Here is a 27191-nt window from a genome sequence, read left to right on the forward strand (position 1 = left end):
ATATTATAATCATAACTTAATCCATCATAACCTTACCGAGGGTTCATTACACAATAAGCTCATTACGTATGAGTTTTACATACGTACCTGAGTCATCTTAAATTGGATTTACACACAATTCATCTTTGGCATACTCATTAAATTACTCGTTGAACCACTTGGAATAATAAGGATACTCGGGAGTCCTGTACACATGGTATTGTACCAATGCCATATCCCACATATGGTCTTACATGTAATTTCGTATCGATGCCATATCCCAGATATGGTCTTACACGTATTCTCATTAACCCTAATGTCATGACATTTGTATCCAAACTATTCCCAAGGCTCAACCGAGATTTTGTCGCTTGTCGAACTTTGTCAAATTCATTCAAAGAATAAATCACTATTCATAAAATAAAAACACAATTAAAACAGAAATAATAATACATTATTTACATGCGAACTTACCTCGGTACCAAAAATAGTAGATAAGGATTTAATCGTTAAAAACCTTATTGTTTCCCTGATCAAGGTCTGAACTTCATTTTCCTTGATCTATAATAGCAAATTTAACTTATTTACAATTCACATTACTAAAATCCCTCCAAACATCACATTATGGGAAAATAACCTTTTTGCCCCTAAAGTTTTACATTTTTACAAATTAGTCTTTAGGCTCATAAAATGAAATGCACTCAATTTCTTTGTTACCTAAGCCTAGCCAAAACATATACATGTTCATATCAGCCCATATTTTTCTTCAAATCAGATTTTTACTACCCATTTTACAACTTTTTACAAATAGGTCCTTTTTAGGTATTTTCATGATAAATCACTTAGTAAAAGTTGTTTATTACACATCGAACTTTCATTTTCTACCATTAAACATCAAAACACATGCATGTCACACATGGGTAAATTTTTAAACATGAACCCTAATTCAAAATAATGGTAGAAATAGGTAAATAGGGTTACGAGGACTTCAAAAATGTAAAGAACATTAAAAACGGGGCTAGAATGCACTTACAATCAAGCTTGAAAGTTGAAGAACCCTAGCTATGGTGTCCTTATGAAATTCAGCCAAGGTAGAAGAAGATGGACACAATTTTGGCTTTATTTTCCCTTTTTATTCTTTTATTTACCAAATGACCAAAATGCCCTTTTTGCCAAACTTTCTAATTTTATCTCACCATGTCCATTTTTGTACACTAACTTAACAAATGGTATAATTACCAACTAAGTACCTCTAATTTAAATCTCATAGCAATTGGACACCTTTAACATGTAGAACTCAACTTTTGCACTTTTACGATTTAATCCTTTTGCATAATTGAGTGCCCAAACGACAAAATTTTCGAATGAAATTTTCACCAAATCATTCCGTGAAACCGTAGACCACAAAAATATAATAAAAAATTTTACTGCGTCAGATTCATGGTCTCAAAACCACTATTTCGACTAGCCCCAAAATCGGGCTGTTACAACTCTCCCCTCCTTTTAGGGATTTTTGTCCCCGAAAATCTTACTAGGAAAAAGGTTTGGGTACTGTTTTCTCATAGCCTCCTCAGGTTCCCACGTAGCTTCTTCAATACTTTGTCTTTGCCACAAAACCTTCACTAGGGCTATATTTTTATTTCTCAATTGTCTAACCTCTCAAGCTAAAATTTTAATCGGTTCTTCACCGTACACCATATCCAGTCGAATTTCAATCTCTATTGGAGAAATCACATGTGAAGGATCGGAACGATACTGTCGTAACATCGACATGTGAAACACATTATGAATCCTTTCCAACTCTCGATAAAGCTAATTGATATGCCACTGGCCCTATTTTTTCAATAATTTCATACGGCTTAATAAAACTTGGACTCAACTTGACCTTACGGTCAAATCTGAGAATCTTCTTCCACGGAGATACTTTCAAAAATACTTTATCCCAAACTTGAAACTCAATCTCTTTTCTTTTCAAATCCACTTATGATTTCTGCTTATCGGAAGCAGCTTTCAAACAATCTCAAATTACTTTTATTTTCTCTTCGATTTTCTTAACCAAGTCAACCTTCTGAATCTGTTTCTCATTAAGCTCGGTCCAATACAAAGGTGTTTGGAACTTGCGGCCGTACAATGCCTCGTAAGGTGCCATTTTTATACTTGACTATGGCTGTTGTTACAGGCAAATTTGAATAATGGTAGATATTGTAACACCCCGAACCCGAGACCGTCGCCGGAGTCGAACACGAGGTGTTAACAGACTTCAAACCACTTATTGAGAATTTCCCAGACAAGCTGCCAATCTGTGTACTAGTCGCTTCAAAAATCATAACTTGAGTTTTACAACTCAAAAATCAGTTTCGTAATTTTTCCCTGAAACTAGACTCATATGTCCATCTACAGATTTTTTTCTAGAATTTTTGGTCGAGCCAATTAGTACAGTTTATTAGTTAAAGTCTCCTATATTACAGGGGTCGACTACACTGACCTTCGTACGTTTCAACTCGAATAACTCCCTGTTCAGGGCTTCAATACTGATGCCGTTTGTTTCTATAGAAACTAGACTCAAAGAGGAATTTATACATATATGGTATGACTCCTAATTATCTCTGGTTAATTTATAATGAATTTTCAAAGTCGGAACAGGGAATCCAGAAACCGTTCTGGCCCTGTTTCACGAAAACCCAAATATCTTTTAACATACAACTCATATGACCGTTTTGTTTCTTCCATATGAAAATGGATTCATCAAGGTTCATTTACATAATTTATTCACTATTTAATTCCATTTCTACTATTTTTAGTGATTTTTCACATCCACGTCACTGTTGCTGCCAGCATCTATTTCTAGGGTAGACTTTCTCTAACACATAGTTTCTATGATTCAACCACCCCTTTTTCATATATAGTCCAAAATATAATCATGATGACCCATTCTAATGGCTGGTCGTTGCCAAACATTTCCGTGCTTCTTAATGAGCATATACATACCAAATGATTATAACATTATGCTCAAAACATTTATAAGCCATTTTCGCATGGCTATTCAAAATTTTACATACCAAGTTCAAACAAAACATAATAGCCTATACATGCCGAAATGGACTCCAAGACCAACTACGAAGAAAATACCAAAAGTTGTTAGCCAGTGTGATGACTTCGATGACGGTCCCAAATACGCAAAAAGTCGAGTCCAAGAAACCTAAAATAGGTGACAAGCAAACACCGAATGAGTATATAACTCAGTAAGTCATAAGCAATGCACTAACAACCATTAATAACGTTATCGCAAGAGGAAACAAAATGGAACGAGGCTAATTACTCCATTCAAACCGAACTATATCATAGTTCCTTAGACTTTTCGATTCAATCATACATCTACATGACCTTTCACTCATTCCGCGATAATTCTTATGTACGTGACTTCAATTTACATTGTCACATAGGTTCAAACTTACCAAGCTCGACCCCAAATATAAACTTAGCGCCTATTAGCCATGAACTCAAGGTACTTACCCGATCCGCTGTCCGTGATCAACTCAATAGTGTCGCACACTCAGTGTCAATAGTGATTCAAAAGCATATAGTGAGTCCGCACACTTAGTGCTATATAATCAACTCGCACACTTAGTGCTACATGATCAAACTCGCACACTTAGTGCTGTACAAGTTTAAAACCCGCACACTTAGTGCCATTCTCATGATCACAAATGTTTATACCAGCACACTTAGTGCCGAAATCAACAACTCAATACATCTCACCTCTTTTCCTTCCATTCAATACTTCCATCACCACATACACACATGTATATAAATTCATCATTCCTTTCGGCATAATTACATAGACATTATGTCTATTCAAATCAATACAAAATATATGCTTAGTGACTTACCTTGTGTTGGGTAAAAGCAGTCCAAGTCGGCTACTCGATGACCTTCGTCTTTCCCTTGCTTGATTCTCCTTCTTTAACTCCTTGAGCTTAATCAATAAATCAACTAGTTTAACCATCTTGCTAAACATTCATAATTCAATTACACATGCATATGTATGTTTGTATATTCGCAACCATCCTCACTTATTACCCATTTAGTCAATTATCTAAGCCATGATAAGGCTTCAATACGGTTGCCTCTAACCGAATACATGCACACCAATCTACTTCATTTGGCCGAATATGCATGTCTATGTTGAGGCCAATTTTACACTTAATACCACACAAAAAAAACAGCATACATTTTACTAACTAACGCATTACATATTGTAGCTCAATACACATCTCTCATTTACTACATAACCGAAACATCATCACAAGCAAATATACACCTTGAAATAGTATATATGTCATAACAATTCATCATGTGCAAACACATATTCATGTAGGTGCAAGGGCCGAATCTCAAGTTGTTTATATCCAAATATAAACACATATCCAAAGCTCAAACCTTACCTACCATGCAACATGCATGAATCATACTTATGGATATACCATGACCGGATACATCACAACACCATAATTTTGGTCATGATTAAGCAAAGAACTTAATGTCTTACTCAAAAATACTAAAAAGAAAGTCCAAGAGCCATCAATCCACCATCACATATACCATTAACAAGCTTCATATTTAACATGCAATGGCATTAACACAAAATCCACCTTGGCCAAATACCATCCCCATGATATAACAAAGATTTGAACCATGGGCTAATAAGAACATCAAGCTAGTAACTAAAAACATGCATGAATCTCATGGCACAACCTCAAACATACCTTAATCTTGATGCAAGTATAGCCAAACCCCTTCCTAATCCTCTTCCAAACCAAACATGAAGCAAAAATTCCCTCTTCTTCCTTAGGATTTTCGGTCAAGAGAGAATGAAAGGATGATCAATTTTTTTTTCTTTTCTTTTCTTCAATACACGGCAATAGGGGGGGTTCACTCACACACATTTTTTTTTCATTCTTTATTACCCATGCTTATTTGTTTATTTCTTTTCTCCCTAATGCACCAACTTATTTGTTTATTTCTTTTCTCCCTAATGCACCAACAAAACATGTCTATGACATGTTTTGCCCATCCCTCATTGTCATGGCCGGCCACCTCTTATAAAAAGAGGGATATTTGACATGCAAGGCCATTGTTTTGCATGCATGCTTTAATTAGTCATTACACATTCCCCCATCATACTTCCAAAGTTTTCTACTAGGTCCTTTCTAGTGAAATTCACATTTATAGCTCTAAATCAAAACATCAAAAATGTCACACATGAGTTAACACATATTATAGGCAATAAAATAAATATTAAATTATTTTTATGCCTCGGTTTTATGGTCCCGAAACCACATTCCGACTAGGGTAGTTTTAAGGCTGTCACAGATATTTTTCCCAACTACCCTCAAATTCTAGAACACAGCACCGAAACATATCTTCAAGTATCTGAGTTACCCTTTTAGATTGACCGTCGGTCTGTGGATGATATGAAGTACTGAAATTCAATTTTGTACCCAAGGCTTCTTACAACTTTTTCCAAAACCTTGAAGTAAACCTCGGATCTCTATTCAAAATAATAGAAATAGGTACCCTGTGCAATCTCACAATCTCAGCAATGTACAGCTCAGCTAGCTTATCAAGTGAATAATCAGTATGTACCAGTATAAAATGAGTCCATTTCATCAATCTATCAACCACAACCCATACAACATCTTTCTTTCTCGGAGTCAAAGGCAAACCCATTACGAAATCTATCGTAATCCTATCATATTTCCACTCGGGGACCATCACTGGCTGAAGTAAACCCGAAAGCACTTGGTGTTCGACTTTCACTTGTTGACTGATCAGACATCTCGAAACAAACTCGGAGATATATCTTTTCATGCCTAACCACCAATACATTTTCTTCAAATTATTATACATTTCCGTACTACCCAAACGCACAGATAAACAACCATTATGTGCTTTATGAAGAATTTTTTGAATAAGTTCATCATTCTTCAGTACGTAAACCCTGTCTTGGAATATCAAACAATCATCAGATTCGACACGAAAATCTAAATCACTAAGCGATTCACAATGAGCTTTCTTGGCTTGCAAATAATTGTCACATTTTTGGGCTCAACAAATCTACTGAATAAACATCAGCCTAGCTCTCAACTCAGCTAGAATAGAACCGTCATCGGATAAATTCAATCTCATGTCCAATGCTCTCAAAGCAAACAAAGTCTTCCTACTTAAGGCGTCTGCGGCTACATTTGCTTTACCCGGGTGGTAGTCAATCACCAACTCATAATCTTTCAGCGAATCTAGCCATCTTCATTGTCGTAAGTTCAAGTCCTTCTGAGTCATCAAATACTTTAAACTCTTATGGTAGGTAAAAACATTACATTTCTCACCCTACAAAAGGTGTTGTCATATCTTCAAGGCAAACACAATAGCAGCTAATTCCAAATTATGCGTTGGGTAATTCTTCTCATATGGCTGCAATTGTCTCGAGGCATAAGCTATCACCTTTCCTTCTTGCATCAGCACACATCCTAGTCCATTCAATGATGCATCGTTATAAATTACGAATTCTTTTCCAGGTTCAAGTTGCACTAAAACCAGTGCCTCAATCAATAACGCCTTCAACTTCTCAAAACTTTTCTGACATTTTTCAGACCATTCAAACTTAACATCTTTTTGTAGCAATCTCGTCATAGGAGTAGCAATTATCGAAAACCCTTTAACAAATCGTCGGCAATAACCAGCTAAGCCCAGAAAGCTTTTGACTTCGGACACATTTCTCAGCGGCTTCCAATCAATAATCGCCAAAATTTTACTAGGATCAACCCAAATATCATCACCTGAAATAATATATCCCAAAAATCCAACTTCTTTAAGCCAAAACTCACTTTTACTGAACTTAGCATACAACTATTGGTCTCTCAAAATTTTGAAAACAGTTCTCAAATGCTCGGCATGCTCGGTCTCATCACAAGAACAAATTAGTATGTTGTCAATAAAAACAACTACAAACTCGCTCATACTCTGTCACGGTCATACGACCCTATTTCAGCTCAAGAAATTCCTTACGTTTCTGATCGATGAACCGTTGGCTAATATACTTCTTTCGGAACTCCCCTTGAAAGAAGTCTCATGTAACCCTCTCTCTCCGCACCGCTAATACTAGTGTATTCCACCAATGGTATGCAAAATCTCTCAGAAGCGAGATAGCACACTTCAAACACTCATCTGGTGTGCAAGACAACTCATCAAATACCTTAATCGAGTTTTCAAGCCAAAACTCAGCTCTCTCGGGATCATCATCCAGATTAGCTCTAAAATCCTTGGCCCCATGCTTCCGGATCTTATCAAACAATGACTTATTCATTCTTACAAAGTCCATACCTTGTGGGGTTACGGGAACAGTTCGAGGAATAAGTGGGGGTGGAGGGGGTTGGGCATTCAGATTTGTTCGAACAAATTTCGTATACCACTCATTCATCATATGGAGAAAGGCTTCCCTACCTCATTCTTCTTGACTAATCATAGGGGGTCTACTATCAGACGACGTTGCCCCTTGAGTGGGAGCCGGCGCATTACTTTCTACTTCATTAGTCTCAGCTCGATTGGGATCCATTACTATATGAAAACACATTTTAAAGTTGTCAGGAGTCATCACACTATCATAGTTCATTTATGGCATGTATAGCTAGACTCTTACACACGCTACGTTAGTTCGGGAATCGACTAAACATTCCACTAAATGTAACACCCCTTACCTGTATTCGACACCAGAATTGGGTACGAAGCATTACCGGACTTAAAATCAAACAAACATTCAAAACTGAGACATGAATTTCCATTCAAATTTTAAAACTTTTCAAAAACATTCATATCGTCCCTTAAACGAGCTTACAAGGCTCAAAACATGCATTAGAAGTGGTTCAAGACTAAACCGAGAACTTTAGAAAAAAATTTTTAAAACACTTAAAAGTTTTTTCATCAAAAAATGGTCACACGCCCATGTGGGTAAGTGGTGTGGTCACACACACCCTTTTCCCTAACCTGTGTAACACTCTGTTTATGACGTTATCAACAAATTAAAGTCACATGGCCAAGTCACACGCTCGTGTGCTTAGGCCATGTGGGAGATTTAATTTTCATAAATTGCTCATAAAATAGGTGCAGACCTCACACGCCCAGGTCCCTGGGCCGTGTCCTTCACACGATTGAGACACACGACCGTCTCTCTACAAGTGGCCATTTACAAAATGAATTATCAAATAACATAAGCCAACACTTTTGGCCAAATCAACTATGATACATAACAAAAAGACCAAGTCCTTATACATGCCATAACTCAAAATAATGTAATCATAAGTACCCAAAATGATAATTTGATAGTGTGGATGGAACTCCGACCGTCATCAATCCTCGAGCTGGCTTGCCAACACTATAAGACAAGGGAAAAAGAAAGGGGTATAAGCTATATAGCTTAGTAAGTCCTTATGCAAATAATAAGCATCATAACCAAACACTTAACATACAATTAACATAATGATAATTGGCATAAATATTATTAAGATCTTATAATCATAACTTACTCCATCATAATCTTACCGAGGGTTTATCACATAATGAGCTCATTACTTATCAGTTTTACATACATACCTGAGTCATCTCAAAATGGATTTACACACAATTCATCTTTGACATACTCGTTAAATTACCCGTTGAACCACTTGGAATACTAAGGATTCTTAGGAGTCCTGTACACACGGTACCATACCAATGCCAATCCCAGATATGGTCTTACATGTAATCTCGTATTGGTGCCAATAGCCCAGCTATGGTCTTACACGAAGTCTCGTATCGATGCCATATCCCAGATATGGTCTTACACGTATTCTCATTAATCCTAATGTCATGACATTTGTATCCTAACTATTCCTAAGGTTCAACCAGGATTTTCTCGCTTGTCGAACTTTGTCAAATTCATTCAAAGAATAAATCACAATTCATACAATAATAACACAATTAAAGCATAAATAATAATGCATTATTTACATACTAACTTACCTCGGTACCAAAAATAGTAGATAAGGATTTAGTCATCAAACACCTTATTCTTTCCCCGATTAAGGTCCGAACTTTGTTTTTCTTTATTTATAATAACAAATTTAAATAATTTAATATTCACATTACTAAATTAGTTTGAACATCACATTATGGTAAAATTACCTTTTTCCCCCTAAAGTTTCATATTTTTACAAATTAGTCTTTAGGCTCATAAAATGAAATGCACTCAATTTCTTTCTTACGCAAGCCTAGCCAAACCATAAACATGTTAATATCAGCCCACATTTTTCATCAAATCAGATTTTTACTACTCAAGTTACAACTTTTTACAAATAGGTCCTTTTTAGGTATTTTCATGATAAATCACTTAGTAAAAGTTATTTATTACACATCAAAACTTTCATTTTCTACCATTAAACATCAAAACACATGCATGTCACACATGGGTAAATTTTTAAACATGAACCCTACCTCAATGTAATGGTAGAAATAGGTAAACTGGGTTATGAGAACTTCAAAAATGTAAAGAACATTAAAAACGGGGATATGATGCACTTACAATCAAGCTTGAAAGTTGAAGAAACCCTAGCTATGGTGTCCTTATGAAATTCAACCAAGGTAGAAGAAGATGGAAACAATTTTGGCTTTATTTTCCCTTTTTATTCTTTTATTTACCAAATGACCAAAATGCCCTTTTTGCCAAACTTTAAAATTTTATCTCACCATGTCCATTTTTGTCCACTAACTTAATAAATGCTATAATTACCAACTTAAAAAATGGTATAATTACCAACTAGGTACCTCTAATTTAAAATCTCATAGCAATTGGACACCTTAAACATGTAGAACTCAACTTTTGCACTTTTTAGGATTTAGTCTTTTTGACTAAATTGAGTGCCCAAATGTCAAAATTTTTTAACAAAATTTTCACAAAATCATTTTGTGAAACCGTAGACCATAAAAATATAATAAAAACAAATCTTACTATGTCGGATTCGTGGGCTCGAAACCACTGTTCCGACTAGCCCCAAAATCAGGTTGTTACAACTTTGGAGCTAATGTCCAATTATGTGAAATTCATGAAAGATATATTGTCGATGAAGCACAAATTGGGAGAATTTGAGATTGTTGCTCTTCTTGAAGGATGCACAGCAATATTGATGAATAAGCTGCCTCCAAAGTTAAAGGACCTAAGGAGTTTCACTATCCCATGTTTCATTGGAAATCATTATGTTGGTAAGACGTTATGTGATTAAGGAGCAAGCATAAATCTAATGCCTTTGTCTATTTTCAGAAATGTGAGGAATTGGAAACCAAGACCTACTACAGTGACTTTACAATTAACTAATCAATCTTACGCACATTCGAAAGGTAAAATTGAAGATTTAATGGTAAAGGTAGATAAATTTATCTTTCCTACGGATTTCCTTATTTTAAAATGTGAAGCTAACCATGATGTGTCAATTATTCTTAGAATACCTTGTCTTACTACTAGCATGACTTTAATTGATGTTCAAAAAGGTGAATTGACCGTGAGGATGAATGATCACCATATCACATTCAATGTATTTAATGCCTTAAAATGTACTGATGAGAATGAAGAATGTAGAGTCATTGACTTGATAGAAATAGCAGTGGGGAAGAATTCACAAGATTTTTCCACAGCAATTCTGATAGTAATGAAGATTCATTCGAGCGAAAACCCTTGTGCACTTTTCTGGAGCAAAATAAACCTTTAAATTTTGATGAACAATGCTTCATAGCTCATGTATATCTGTATGGAGTTGTTGATGTTAAGGACAAAAAAATGGGGGACACATTAAACTTAATGGACAACGCTTGAAGCACTACTAGGATGCTCATTTAGAGGAAGATAAACAATCCATTGATCTTTAAGATGTTTAACTTCAACATCTTGAAAATTCTTTTTTATTTTATTTTATTTTGTTAATTTAAATTTCTTTTAGTTATTCCATTTCCTTTGTTTAATAAACTATAGGAGGGGAAGGGATCGATGATGTAGAGCTCGTTGAGACGAATTCTGGCAATAAAGAGAATGAGCCCAAAGTACCGGAGGGAGAACTAGAGAAAATAGAGTTCATCAGTATTGAGAATGACCGTAAGGACAAAGAGGAAGCAAATCCCTTAGTTGCACCACCAGTGGACAGCGATATGGTTGTTCCACCTCCTTCTATTAAACTGTAATTGTCCAAGACCGTGACATTGATCGATTGATTGATGAGCTCAAAGAGACCAACAAAGATGGGGTTGAACTGACCCCAATAAAGAGAAAGCAGAAATACAAGGTTGCTACTTGTAAATGAACTCGTCGGACAAAATAAAGTATCTACAATACAGTCCAAGCAAGGAAAGTTTTCTTTTTCTTTCAGACATATTGCATTGCATATATTTTTCCATGACATTGTCTATACATAGATAGTTTGCATATATCCATTCATGCATTGAGGACAATGCATCCCTTATGTTTGGGGGTGTATTGTGCATTTAGGTTGCATTATGTATCTAGTATGTATGTTCATCTTAGTATCGTTAAGTTGTTTGCCAATGCCATGTGATTATTTAAGTATTGTTTTATCTATGAGAAGTTCAATCTTTACTTGAGATGTTCAATGATGAGCTTATATTCTTCAGTATATCTAGAACATGTGATAGTGGATGAGGCTAGTTTAGCTTAGGTTAGATTGCATGAAATTTTATTCTTAAAAATGAGATGTTCTACACTCAATTTTTTTTATTGCAACGAGTGTTTTCTAATAAACTTAGCGTTTTTTAAGCCATACTTAGTCATTTTGCCACGACATTACTTAAATAAAGGACAGTAGGCACTCTAATGCTTAGAATTGTCGATTAAATCAACACCACTTTGTTTGCTCCATCGTGTTGTTGACTAAAAAGGTGAGTCCAAGTAAGAGTATGTAATAAAGAAAAGGGGCACCCTACTATAGCAATAGGCTGAGTAGCTAATGAGGTAGTTTTTTGATCCATCCATCTTTTTAGTCAAAATCTTTAGCTTTAAGAGTGATTTATATTTAAATTGCGACATGATTTAGTACTAGGTAACTCGGTGTAGGCTTCATTGTGATTATCAAGTTAAATAATTTTGTGACATGCTAAATCCCCTAATGTTATAAAAGAGAAAAAAAAGAAAAAGAATAATAATAATAAGAAAAGAAAAAAAAGAAAACAACTAAAAATATATATCTTGAAAAGGTTGTGAGAATGAGTTACAAAGTAACTTGAGTTTAGGTAACAAATGAACTAAGTGTATTAGGAGACATTTGCTATGGTCAGAAAACATACATGAGTAGGAAATTTTGTTTTTAAGGACAATTTTTTTTGCACTACCTTTGTTGAAACGAACCTTTGACATTTGACCAAGTGTTTAGAGAAAGAAGATTATTGAGAACTAATGTCTATGTTATTCTTTTAATAGATTAACAGTAAAAGATAGCTATATGCAATGGCAGAAAAATGTGCATTCATGCATTCATATGTATTTTGCTTAAGGATAAGAAATAACTTAGGTTTGGGGGTGTGGCTTGAAAAGAGTTATATTTCATGCCTTTAGACCTAGCTAATTGCTTATACTTAGGTACATTTAGTTGCATTTTAAGAAATTTGATTCGTATTTTCATCATTTTATAAGGAGCTTGGACTGTGTTTAAATATTAGGTGCTTTTAATTGCTTGTGGTAAGGTTGTGTTTGGTAGTTTGGCAAGTGCAGGTTGAGGAACGAGAAATAAATGAGTGAAGGTTTGTTGGGGCAAAAGGTTGGACATTTTGTTAGCACAAATGCTGTGGCAATTCCAGGAAGACCGAGACAACACTCAACGTATACCAATTTCAACCCAACTATACTTGTACCAAAAAAATTTAACAAAAAAAAAAAGAAGAAGATAGTCTTGGGTTGTTGGGTTTTATCCTAGAAAAAAAGAATTTAGAAAAAAAAAAGAGAAGATAATCTTGGGTTGTTGAAAAAAGAATTTAGAAAAGGAGAAGATAAACTTGGGTTGTTGGATTTACCCTAGGGAAAAAGCCAATAAAAAGCCAAAGGACGAAACCTAAAAAGGACAAACAAGGGTGGAGATCCATAGGCAAAACTAGAGACGAAAACAGGAAGACGAAGGTAGTCCCCCTCAGCCACCATAGGACACTGTGCCGCTAGAGTGTGAACTGGACACTCGAAAGTTATCTTCCCATCATTCTTCTGTTATTTCTTAACTATCTCTTCGTGAATTGATTTGATGAAAACGATGTTGAATGATATTTTGGTTTTGAATTTTATTTGCCAATCCATGAGCTAAATCTCATAAGGTTGGGATTACATGATGAAACCTTTATTTTCTTTAACGGTTGAAGTATAGATCTGAATTAATTTATGATTTTATTCAATTTTTTTTATTTTGTAATTGTATGTGTGCAATCCCGAGACATAGATGACTGTGTAGCATGCCCATAAACTAATTTAATTCTAAAAAGGTTGGATGAGTTGGACCAAAATTGAATGATATAAGCAAGTACTTTACAAATACTTGTAGCAGACTCTAGACATAAAGCAGTGTCCATATAGAAGGAAAAAGTGCAAGGTACCATATTAAAGGCCTATAAACATAGGCATGGTAACTTAAGGTTTTTGCTCTCGAAAGAAGTAGACCACTTTAAAACTCTTCTGAGTAGCAGATTGATTATGATTTTAATGAAGCATTTCTGATAGTAAGAGTAGATTCTTAGTAATTCTAACCTTCCATATCAACATCGTATATCCCTTATCCCTTGTTGTAGTCTCTTTGTCATCGCATCCTTAGTTGCTTATTTGTTCAATTGCATATTATTCATATAATCATTTTCGTAATTTCCATTATATTTCTACTCTTGTTTTTACACTGCATTTACAAGTATTCATTAATTCGACATATTGCATACATGATTATTCTTTTAATTGCCACTGCATACGTACCATAGCTTTACCTTAGCATTAATTGCATTTTATTACAATAACTTGACCACATTTGTACCTCAATTCGATCCTCATGGGAACGATACTCACTATCACTTTATTACTTGATTTGACATGTATACTTGCACAAATCGCATATCATTTCACAGGCGACAACTAGGTACTTTTTGATTTGATCGTTGACTCAACATCCAGTAGCAATCCCGAACTCGAAGCATTGGTGATGATCTAGTTATAAATGGTATGTTCCTAATGTAACCTCCTAAACCTGGCCTAGATGTTATGGTCAAATCTGGTGTGTCTCATTGAAGTGTTTTTCGAAAACCATGTTTCTATTTAAAACCCTTCTTACTATTTAATACTTCTGGCCATTTTAAAAGTTTTGAAAACCTCAGTTCACATTGGTTTATTTTATAAAACGTGGTTCATTGGAATGTTATTCCTATTTAAAATGGTGTTTATTGTGGAAGCTTAATTTAAAATAGTCGGTTTATGAAAACATGATGTTTAAAAGTTAAGTTGCGAAAACATAGTGTTTTGAAAACAATATTGTTTTGGAATACTGCGATCTACTTCTAACAAATATCATGCATAGTAAATAAAATCCCAAAGATTAAAATAAAAACCAGAGAGGCCTTATTACAAATCAAACTAAAGTTAAATTACTGATAAGCAAATAAACATAGTAGATAACAAAAGCAACTTTGTGGCCATCTCTGAGTCCCTCGTAGCGTCGATCCTCCTAATGCTGGGGATTACCTGCACAGTTAAAAACGGGGTAAGTTTACGAAAACTCAGTGTGTAATCCCCTAGCATCCAAACAGTCAATCAAAAATAGAATTTAGAACCAATTTGGGCTTGAGCCCTATTCAGTAACAAAACAGTCCGATTCAGAATATACGTAGGCCAAAGCCCAATTCATTAACATTTGGGCTCAACCCATCACAGTATCAATTGGGCCTAGCCCATTTCAGAATCAATATCGGTTGGGCCTAGCCCATTTCAATATCAAACCCATATGAATTATGCATGATAACCCATCCAACCCTGCACTTGCCTCCGTCCAACCCTTCACTACCTGTGGGGAATAAATCACCCACGCCATCCCTACACTTACAGTGTTAGCACCGGTTGCGGCACTAACTAGAATCGCAACAAAGCTGCTAATATCAGAATATGTGGCACAGCTACCAATACGATTTCTTCCTCTATAACAATATCCCAATCCCAGGTAATATGTCATGTATGTAGAATGTCATGCACAAAATCAGTCATACAAATCCCAGAAAAATCAGTCATTTACCCTCGAGGGCAAAACAATAATTTTACCCTTTAGGGGTATTTTGGTTATTTTACTAATTTTGGAGGTCCCAGTACAGATTATGACCTCATAGATGGTCTGTCGTCGCCTCGAGCCACTCAGGTAACCTAGATGGTCAAACCGGTGTAAATGGGCCTAAGGCCTATTACTCGGCCCAAGTGGGCCCACACGCTCGTGTGGCCCATTTAGCCCAATTTCAGCCACAGCTATGCAAACACCATAGCCTAGTTCATTATTTGTCACTTACCGTAGATTTTATCCATGTGGGGCCTACAAGCCCATTGGGCCCACACAGCCTATTTCAGCCCAACGTGGCCCAGAACAACCTATGCCATGTACACGGCATGACAAGCCCAACTACTTCTCACCTACAACTGAATTTACATAAGTGGGCCCACAGGCCCATCGGGCTCATTCGCCCCATCGAAGCCCAAGTCCACAAGAGCGCTCATAGCGGCCTCCACAACCTTTTGCTGATGCTTTGTGGGTTTGGATCGCCCCACGTGCGTTCGCATGCTCGTGAGGCCACAAATGTTGGTGTTTCGGCATTTCAACTTTTCAACTTTTGTCGAATCACAGTTTAATAGGGTGTGATTACACACGTCTTTTGGTTTTGACAGTAATTGAGTGGTGAACGATTACACACCTGGTTGCGAAGACCGATACGAGTCTACGAGCACCACAACCTTTAAGTAAACACGGTAAATAATAAGTCTATATTCAATAAGGTTAATACCCTTTTCACAACTCTTATATACCAATTGTAACTATTACCTACCACAACATGAAGAAGATGGTTTATCTGCCTTAAACTGCTAGTTAGGATGAACTTCTAGATCCTTGATGAACTCTACATTACGACTGCATCATGTTAACCCATACCATATATGCGAATATAATGAACCAAGTGAGAGCACTTACCGACACGTGGAATCAAAAAGGTTGGTAACAGTATTCGGCCTACACTAACACCCATGTCAGAGATGGAAGACAAAGATGGTTTAGAGAAGAGTGCTAAAATGACAGAGAGAAAATAAGGGAAAGGATAACCGAGCATCCAAAGCAGCAATGACTGCAAGCACCCGATACGACTATAAACAGAGAAGAACCCATTTACCTTAATCAACGCAGGGAGATTCAGCTACGAGTGAGAAGAGCAAATAGAAATTGGCCCCAAGTATTCGAATGGAAAAAGAAAAGAAGGTGAAATCAGTTAAAAGGAACTAGTTGAGAAAAGAAAGGGAGAATAGAAGGGAAAAGAAAGTTCGGCTAATACCTTGAACATTAGGGAAAAAGAGAGTGATGGAGAAAGGAAAGTTTTTGTCCAACAGAAGTACCCTACCGCAAGATAAAATCAAAGTAAGTTAATCCAAAACGTACTCGAAAGGCCACTACCAAATTTTGGCTACCACACAAAACAATAGCAAAAGAGAAGCAAAAAGAGAGAAAAGTCACCGATAAAGGGCAAGAAGTAACCTATTCGGCACCTAGTGCCTAAAACCGATTATGGCACATAGAGAATCCTATTTTCGGCATACAACTCCCCACTCTCCTATTCCAAGATCCACTCCCTAATTCTCTCCTCAAAACTCTCCTTTGACCAATTCAAACTCTATTCAAACTCTCCAAATTTGAAATCCATGATTTTCTCCACCCAATTCTCTTCCATATCCATAACAACCATTATTATATCCCTTAATTTTCTCCCCTTGACCAAGTCCACAACAACCTCAGTAGGATTTCAAACCAACTCTACCTCTCTCACCTCATGGGAATAAAATAAATGTACCTTGCAAATCATGGGATTCGAACTCAATATCCCTTTCCACCATAATGATGCCACAACCACTAAACCACATGCTTCTTTGTGATAAATTTTAACCACTAATATTTATAAGGCCTACAAACTAAAGCCAAGATTCACTTAAGAGAAAAACTAAAATTTTGCTAAAGCCCAGATTTGAACCCAAGACTTCTCAGACATCCCCAAACACACCCAATTCACTTAACCACCACACAAAACATGCAACTTGTGTCACTTTCCTGCTTAACTAAAATATTTATAAGCCGCCTACTAACAAGTCCAATGCTCAAGGCCCAATACTTCTAGGCCCAGAATTCAGGGCGTTACAATCATAGAGACCACATTGGTCACCTATGTCACATAGCTACCCAATCGTACACTGAAAACCTTAAGTACTCTCTCTATTAGGAAAAACTATGGTGTATCTTTGTTAATTTTGGAAAATGTTCATTAATGTAACCTACCATTCTTAGGTCATATTATTAGCTCTAGTGTTGTTTGGGAAATAACTAACTTAATGTTCCTATCGAAATTTTTATTATCTTTTATCATAGTGGAAAATTCAGAATTAATTAATTAATTGTTTAAGCCAATTATTATGCTTTGTCCAATTCCAAATAATCTTATAAAACCAAATCTATATTTCAAGTATGCATGCATGAAAATCCCAAAGTAGAAAAAAAACCCAACCTCAGTTCAAATAGCTTTACAATCCAAAAATCAAATAAATTTAATTAAAACCCAAACAAAATAAAAAGAATGTCCAAAGTACATTGTATGTGTGTATGTCATGTCATATCCTAGTCACATTCGTTACTTGAGAAGGTTGAAAATATGGGGTGAGATAACTAGCTTAGTGTGAGTCAAATTAATGAGAAAATTCAATCATACATGCTAATATCATTCACCACCATTACATTTGCAACACATACATATCATACATAAAATCATTCATAAATGTCATGCACATATCATAATGCATAATGAAATCCTACCCAAACCTTCTGCTACACACCACGAGTTCCCAGAACTCATTTGCCAACTCCAAACTTTGCGAGCAAAGCTCAATGTGGTTAAACCATCATATAACATAATGTAGAAATACTTTCGTTTAACATAAAATACAATATAATCATCATTCTCCTCATTACTCCTGATGCAGTGCACTGACAACATATATGCAAAATTAATATGCCGCCATTACTTAACGGAACTCCTCCGTCAACCACAATATCCCTGTAACAACCTATTTTTAGTGATGTTAGAAACAGTGGTTTTGGGACTACAATTCTAATGAGTAAATTATTATTTTATTATTTATTTAGTTTCTACAGGATTTTATTAATGCCTTGTTAAAATTTCTTAACGAAATTTTAAAGTTTACTTGGTTAATTAGGTGAAAATGAATAAATCGTAAAAGGTGTAAAAATTGAATTCTATTAGTTAAAAGGGTTAAAAGACTATGGAAAGGAAAGATAAAGGGTTTATATGGTAAATATACCATAATGGATGCTAGTGGATGTGCATGGGCAAGATGTTAATATAATTTTTGGTTAAAAATAAGTTTAATATGGTAATTGAGTAAATAACCTTAAAACAAAAGAAAATAAAACATGCATCATATTTATTTCTTCATCTTTAACCGATTTTAATAGAGGAAAAACACCATTGTTGGTAGCTTGGTTCAGCTAAGCATAAATTGGTGCATGGTATGTATTTTTCAACCCGTTTCTAATGATTTTTATGTTTTTGAGTCCAATTTAGCTTAATCTAGCTGGCCTGGGGGTTAATTTGCAAAACTGTTAGAGGTTAAGGGACTTACCATGAATGCTTTTGAATGAGTTTTGATGTTAATTGACATATTATGAATCCTTGTTGAAAAATAAACAAGTTTTGTTAAAGGTGTAAATCTATAGGTTTTATTGTGAAATGATGGTAAATATGGGTTGTTTCAAGGTCCCTTGTATCTATGGCTAACATAGATTTAGATTAAAATGATTAGATTTTATGTTATAAGCTTACGGGGTAGGTTATAAAATGTTAAAATGTTAGGGGTAAATTGTTAATTTTTTATAAATATGAAACATGGATTAAATTGATTACTAGAAGTATTTAATTGATTGAAATTATCTATTTAGATCAAGATAAATCACGTTCGAACCTAAATCGAGGAAAAGCTAAAGCTTCAGATTATTATGATTAACTACTACACCTCTAACTAACAAGGTAAGTTTGTATGAACGATAATCATTGTAATGTTATTTAAATTGAATGTTTACTATGCCTTTTTTAATATAAATGGATTGATATAAACGTATCAATGTTGCAACACGAAATCATTCGAAGGCATAGAAACACGAGACTAGTTGCAATGTTGCAACACGGAGTTTCAATGTTGTAACATAGTAAACAGAGCACTCAAAAGGAGAAAATTATCTTTAATGTCACGACACAGCCCTGCAATCCAGCATGAGCTTGTAAACTGGCCATGAGTATCACAACACAGACCAGAACGTGTCGTGACACCGCCTTGACGAGGGGAATTAATGAGCCAAGGGCATTTTGGTTTGTTGTAACATCTCAAATTTTAGATTAATGAGAGTGCAAAAATATTTCAAAAAAATAAGGTAATGGCCTAGTGGTTGATTGATAAATGAAAAGCAAGGAATTAAATTAAGGTCCCAAGTTTGAACCTTTTCCCTTGCAAAATAATTAAATTTTGCCAAATCCCTTGTTTTTTGAATGTATGTGTCGTCCATACCCTTTTAGACCTAGGAATAAATATAATTTTTAGAAAAAATAATCAGCCTTTAGTCTCATTCTCCCCATCTTGCCATCCCTCTCTTTCTCCTCTCCTCTTCTTTTTTAATATTTTTCCTTTTTTCCTTGTTGCCGCCGCCCATAGCTTCTCGATCTATCATATTTTTCTTTTCTTTTTATTTTTCACAAGACCTTGCACCATCTCCCCCTCCATATTTTTGCCAATTTCCCTTAATTTTCCAGTCCCAAATCTGAAATTTTGGGTCTCCAAGAATGATTGTCCTTGTTGCCAAGAAGTGCCATTGCCGCCCCTATCAACTAGTTTGTGTAAGTTTTCCTTTTTTTTTTCTCAATTCCTTGATGAATCTTGAGAGTTCAAAACCAAAATTTTTAGATCTAGAATTTGAGGAATTTTTAAAGATTTAATGGGTACTTTTCTAGCCTTCTAAGTTGTAACACCCCGTACCCGAGACCGTCGCCGGAGTCGGACACGAGGGGTTAACGGGCTTAATCCACTTACTTGCACAGTTCATTTTAAAAATTTCTAGACAGCCGGCTAACTGTGTCACTGTCACCTTAAAAATCATATCTTGAGTTCCACAACTCGAAAATCAGTTTCGTAATTTTTCCCTGAAACTATACTCATATATGCATCTACAAATTTTTTTCTAGAATTTTTGGTTGGTCCAATAAGTACAGTTTATTAGTTAAAGTCTCCCCTGTTACAGGGTGCGACTACACTGACCTTCCTGCATTATGATTTGGATATCTCCCTGTACAGGGCTTCAATACTGATACCGTTTGTTTCTACGGAAACTAGACTCGAAAAGGAATCTGTACATATATGGCATGACTTCTAATTATCTCTGGTAAATTTATAATAAATTTCCAAAGTCAGAACAGGGACTCCAGAAACCGTTCTGGCCCTGTCTCACAAAAACTTAAATATCTCTTAACATACTGTTCATATGATCATTTCGTTACTCTCCTATGAAAATAGACTCATCAAGGTTCGTTTACATAATTTATTCACTATTAAATTCCATTTCTACTATTTTTAGTGATTTTTCACATCCACGTCACTGCAGCTGTCAGCATCTGTCTTTAAGGTAGGCTTTACCTATTTCATAGTTTCCATGATTCAACTAGCCCTTAAACATAAATAGCACAAAATATGATCATGATTAACCATCCCAATGGCTAATCATTTCCAAACATTTTCATACCTCTTAATGAACAACATACAATGATTATAATACCATGCCCAAAGTATACTTAAGTCATTTTTGCATGGCTATCCAAATTTACACAAAACCGAAAGGTACATGACCTAAAACAAAAGGGTAGTCCTATACATGCCATTTCAAAGTTCAACCAAAATAGTATACCAAGAAGGAGCTTTGATAGTGTGGGCAACTTCGACTTCAAAATCCCGAGTCCGATAGCTGAAGAACCAAAATCTATAAAACAGAGAATCAAAGAAACGGAGTAAGCATTTAATGCTTAGTAAGTTTGAGCCATGAATTTAAACACAACCAAAGTATAGCATTCATGTAGCTAAACAGATAATTTCATATGCACAAATTCTCAATATCATACTTACTTCACATTACCAACCCTTATATTCATACACAAAGATCAACTTAGCCAAAGGCCGGTAGCTCATTTATCAACTGATCGAATACTTATTTGTAAGGGCTCAACTAATTCAAAGCACATACGAAACATACCTTATTGTTGGGATTTCACAAGTGTATTAACTGAAATTTTTACAGCAAGTTCATTCATTCCCGAATCACGTACCTTCGGAGTTTAACCGGATATAGCTACTCATTCAAATGCCTTCGGGACATAGCCGGTTATAGTAACTCGCACAAATGCCTTCGGACTTAACCGGATTTAGTAACTCGCACAAATGCTTTCGGATCTTAGTCCGAATTTAGTAACTCGCACAAATGCCTTCGGATCTTAGTCCGGATATAGTCACTTAGCACAAAGCCTTCGGGACTTAGCCCGGACATCATTCGAATAACCGTGCACATTTATCAATAAATCATGACACATTCGTATTTCATTTTCATTAGCAAAACTCAAACACAAGGCACTTTTCACACTTGCAATTTCGGCTCAATAGCCACACACAAAGAGCATGATTTTGATTTGCTTAAAACATGATCTAATCAAATCATAATCTAAGTTCCATTACTCGAAAACTTACTTCGGATGTTGTCGAACGATTTCGATGGCTATTCGACCACTTTATCCTTCCCTTTATCGGATTTAGTTCCCCTTTGCTCTTGAGCTTAAATTGACAAATAAATTGATTTAATCATTTGAGTATCAAAAAGAGGAACTCAAGGTACTTAGCCCATATATTCATTAGACATTAAAGTCACATATGTACGAAATCATGAATCTAACTCAACACAATAGTCCACACTCTCTTTTAGCCGATTATCTAAGCCAAGATAAGGCATCAATATGCTTGCCTCTAACCGAATGCATGCACACCAATCCACCTCATGTGGCCGAATATGCATGTCTATGTTGAGGCCAATTATATACTTAATACCACACATAAATGGCATACATTTTACTAACTAACGCATTACATATTGTAACTCAATACGCATCAATCATTTACTTCATAACCGAAACATCATCATATGTAAATATATACCTTGAGATAGTATATATGTCATACCAATACATCATGTGCAAACATATATATATATATATATATATATGTGCAAGAGCCAAATCACAAGTTGATTTTAACCAAATATAAACATATATCCAAAACACAAATCTTACCTATCATGCAATAAGCATAAATCATGCTTATGGATATACCATGGCCGATACTTCCAACAACACCAAATAAAAATATACTTCATGGATCTAAGGTAGACCCAAGAAAGGAACTCATAATCATCAAGATTTAGCATGAAACACAACCATCACCCTTATTAATCTCCATAGCCGAAAACCTTACTTATTCCAAAATCACAATTTCAACATGGGTTACCAACAATAACTTGATATCTCACTCAAAATCAACTAGGATTTCAAGAACTAGTATCAACTTCCTTACCTTAATATCGACCTAAGATGACCGATTGCTTCACTCCTTTCTTCCTCCTCTCAAATCGGCCAAGAAGAACCAAAGAACACAACTTGTTTTCTTTCTTCCTTAGAATTTTCAGCCAAAGGAAGTGAAAAATGATGGACACTTTTTTTTTTCTTCTTTCCCTCAACTCACGGCAATGGGGGGGGAACACTCACACCATTCTTTTTTTTTTTCCATTTCTTTATTACCCATACTACTTATTTTATTTTTTCCTAACATACACCATTGTCACAACATGTTTTATGACATGTTTTGCCCATCACCCTTTGTCATGGCGGCCACTAGCAATTAAAAGGGGAAATTGACATGCAAGTCCACCCTTTGATTACATGCACTAATAGATCCTTATAGATTTACCTATCATATTTCAAAAGTGTCACACATAAGTCCTATCGACTAATTTCACATGCAATTTACTAAATCAAGCTTAAAACCTTCACACATTCATAATCACATATTTTAGACAATAGATATCATATTCAAATAATTTGGTGACTTCGGTTTAGCGGTCCCAAACCGCTTCCGACTAGGGTCACTTTAGGGCTGTCACAACTCTCCCCACTTAAGAAATTTTCGTCCCCGAAAATCTTACCGGAAAATAGGTTTGGGTATCGCTCTTTCATAGAGTTCTCGGGTTCCCAAGTAGCTTCTTCCATCCCGTGTTTGAGCCATAACACTTTTACTAATGGAACCCTTTTGTTTCGCAGCTCCTTCACTTCACGAGCTAGGATACGAATCGGTTCTTCTTCATAACTCATATCGGCTTGAATTTCGACCTCTGATGGACTAATTATGTGCGATGGATCATATCTATAGCGTCGAAGCATCGAAACATGAAAGACGTCGTGAATCTTTTCAAGTTCAGGGGGCAAAATCAATCGATACGCAACTGGACCGACTCGTTCGGATATTTCATACGGCCCAACGAATCTCGGACTCAATTTGCCCTTACGGCCAAATCTAAGTATCTTTTTCCAAAGCGACACCTTAAGAAACACTTTGTCTCCCACCTGATACTCAATATCTCTTCGTTTTAAATCCGCGTACGACTTCTGATGATCTGATGTTGCCTTCAGACTTTCACAAATTATTCTTACTTTCTGCTCAGCATCTTTAATCAAATCCATTCCGAAAATTTTACTTTCACTGAGCTCGGTCCAAAACAATAGCGTACGGCATTTTCGACCGTACAAAGCCTCGTAAGGTGCCATCTTAATACTTGACTGAAAACTATTGTTGTAAGCGAATTCAATCAAAGGTAAATACCGTTCCCATGAACCACTAAACTCGAGGATGCAACATCTCAACATATCCTCAAGTATCTGAATTATCCACTCGGATTGACCATCTGTTTGTGGATGAAAAGCGGTGCTAAAATGCAGCTTGGTACCCAAAGCTTCTTACAATTTCTTCCAAAATCGTGAGGTGAATCCCGGATCTCTATCCAACACGATAGAAATAGGTACCCCGTGTAATCTCACAATCTGAGAAACATACAATTCAGCTAATTTATCCATTGAAAAATCCGTACGTACGGGGATAAAGTGAGCCGACTTAGTCAATCTATCAACAACGACCCAAATTGCATCTTTCTTACTTGCTGACACTGGCAACCCAGATACAAAATCCATCGTGACTCGATCCCATTTCCATTCAGGTATCATGATCGGTTGAAGTAAACCCGAGGCACTTGATGTTCCGCCTTCACTTGTCGACATACTAAGCACTTCGAGACAAAATCGAAATGTCTCGTTTCATACCATGCCACCAAAGCGGCGTCTCGGATCGTTGTACATTTTCGTACTCCCCGGGTGAATCGACATTCGGCTACAATGAGCCTCGTTCAGAATCATTGAAATGAGTTCTGAATTTCTTGGAACACACAAACGACTTCTAAACCTCAAACAATCATCATTATCAATTTGAAATTCTGATTCCATATTCGGAACACATTCAGCCCGTCTTGCAACCAACTCATCGTCAACTTTCTGAGCTTCACGAATTTGATGAATCAATAATGGTTTGGCCTTTAATTCAGCTACTAACACATTGTCGAGTAGAACAGACAAGTGTACATTCATTTCTCGTAAAGCAAACAGTGATTTCCGGCTTAAGGCGTCCGCAACCACATTAGCCTTTCCCGGGTGATAATCAATGACCAGCTCATAATCTTTCAACAACTCGAGCCAACGTCTTTGTCGCAGATTCAAGTCTCTTTGAGTCATCAAATATTTGAGACTTTTGTGATCCGAATACACATGGCACTTCTCGCCAAATAAATAATGTCGCCATATTTTCAAAGCAAATACGATGGCAGCTAGTTCGAGATCATGGGTCGGATAATTTTTCTCATGTGGCTTTAATTGTCTCGACGCATAGGCCACAACTCGGCCTTCTTGCATCAATACGCAACCTAACCCAAGTAGGGAGGCGTCACTATAGATGACAAACTCTTTGCCCGATTCGGTTGCACTAAAATTGAGCTTAGTCAAATAAGTTTTCGGTTGCTCAAAACTTTTCGACATTTTTCCGTCCATTCGAACTTAACATCTTTTTGAAGTAGCCGTCATGGGTGTGGCTATCATCGAGAAACCTTTTACAAACCGTCGGTAGTAATGTAAGCAAGTCCCAAAAAGCTCGAACCTCGATAATATTTCTCGAGGCTTCCAGTTAAGTATGGCTAAAATTTTGCTCGGGTCAACTCGAATACCGATCGCGGATACCACGTGACCCAAGAAGCTAACCTCTCTTAACCGAACTCACACTTACTAAACTTAGCATATAGTCGCTTATCCCATAAAATTTGCAACACTAATCTCGGTGCTCAAAGATGTTCGGTCTCATCTCTTGAATAGACCAAGATGTCGTCAATGAACACAACTACAAACCGGTCCAAATACTGTCTGAAGATCCGATTCATCAAATCCATAAATACCGCAGGGGCATTAGTGAGCCCAAACGGCATATCTCGTTCTGAAAGCAGTTTTGGGTATATCCGAATCTCGAATTCGCAACTGGTAATACCCCGATCTCAAATCTATCTTTGAAAACACTGAGGCTCCCTTTAGTTGATCAAACAAATCATCAATACGCGGTAACGGATATTTATTCTTTATCGTCACTTTATTCAGCTGACGATAGTCAATACACATCCTCATGGTTTCGTCCTTCTTTTTCACAAACAATACTGGTGCGCCCCAAGGTGAGAAACTTGGTCGAGCGAAACCTCTATCCGTCAACTCTTGCAACTGAGCTTTCAATTCTTTTAACTCGGTTGGTGCCATACGATATGGAGCTATCGAAATTGGCGTAGTCCCAGGTACAAGCTCAATACCAAATTCTACTTCCCGAACAGGTGGTAAACCCGGTAATTCTTCGGGAAAAACATCCGGGTATTCACAAACCACCGGCACAGATTCGGGTTTCTTTTCCAATTCCTTGTCATCAAGTACATACGCAAGGTATGCTTCGCACCCTTTTCTTACATATTTCTGGGCCAACATTGCTGATATTACAGCTGGCAACCCCTTTAAGTCCGTAGACTCAACTCGGATTATCTCGTCATTTGCGCACCTCAAATCAATAGTCTTGTTTTTACAATTCACAACCGCATCATGCACGGTCAACCAATCCAAACCAAGAATAACATCAAATTCATCAAACGGCAAAAGCATCAAGTCCGCCGGAAAACAGGAACCTCGAATTACTAGGGGGCATTTCTTACTCACTTTGTCGACAAGCACGTAACAACCCAAGGGATTTGACACCCGAATTACGAACTCAGTAGACTCAATAGGTAAAGTCTTACTGGATGCTAAGGTTTCGCATATATAAGAATGAGTAGAACCAGGGTCAATCAAAGCAATCACATTAGTATCAAAGAGAGTGAAAGTACCGGTAATAACATCTGGCGAGGAAGCATCCTCGCGTGCGCGTATGGCATGTAACACCCCGAACCCGAGACCATTGCCGGTGTCGGACACGAGGGGTTAACAAGCCAAGTTCACATGGTTTGCCCACCAATTTGACATTTCCAGTCAGGCTGGAAGACTGCATCACCGTCGCCTTAAAAATCATATCTCGAGTTTCACAACTCGGAAACTGGTTTCGTAAATTTTCCCTGAATTTAGACTCATATATCCATCCATGGATTTATTTCTAGAAT

Source organism: Gossypium arboreum, chromosome 11 (assembly GCF_025698485.1).
Source record: "Gossypium arboreum isolate Shixiya-1 chromosome 11, ASM2569848v2, whole genome shotgun sequence".
NCBI lineage: Eukaryota > Viridiplantae > Streptophyta > Magnoliopsida > Malvales > Malvaceae > Gossypium > Gossypium arboreum.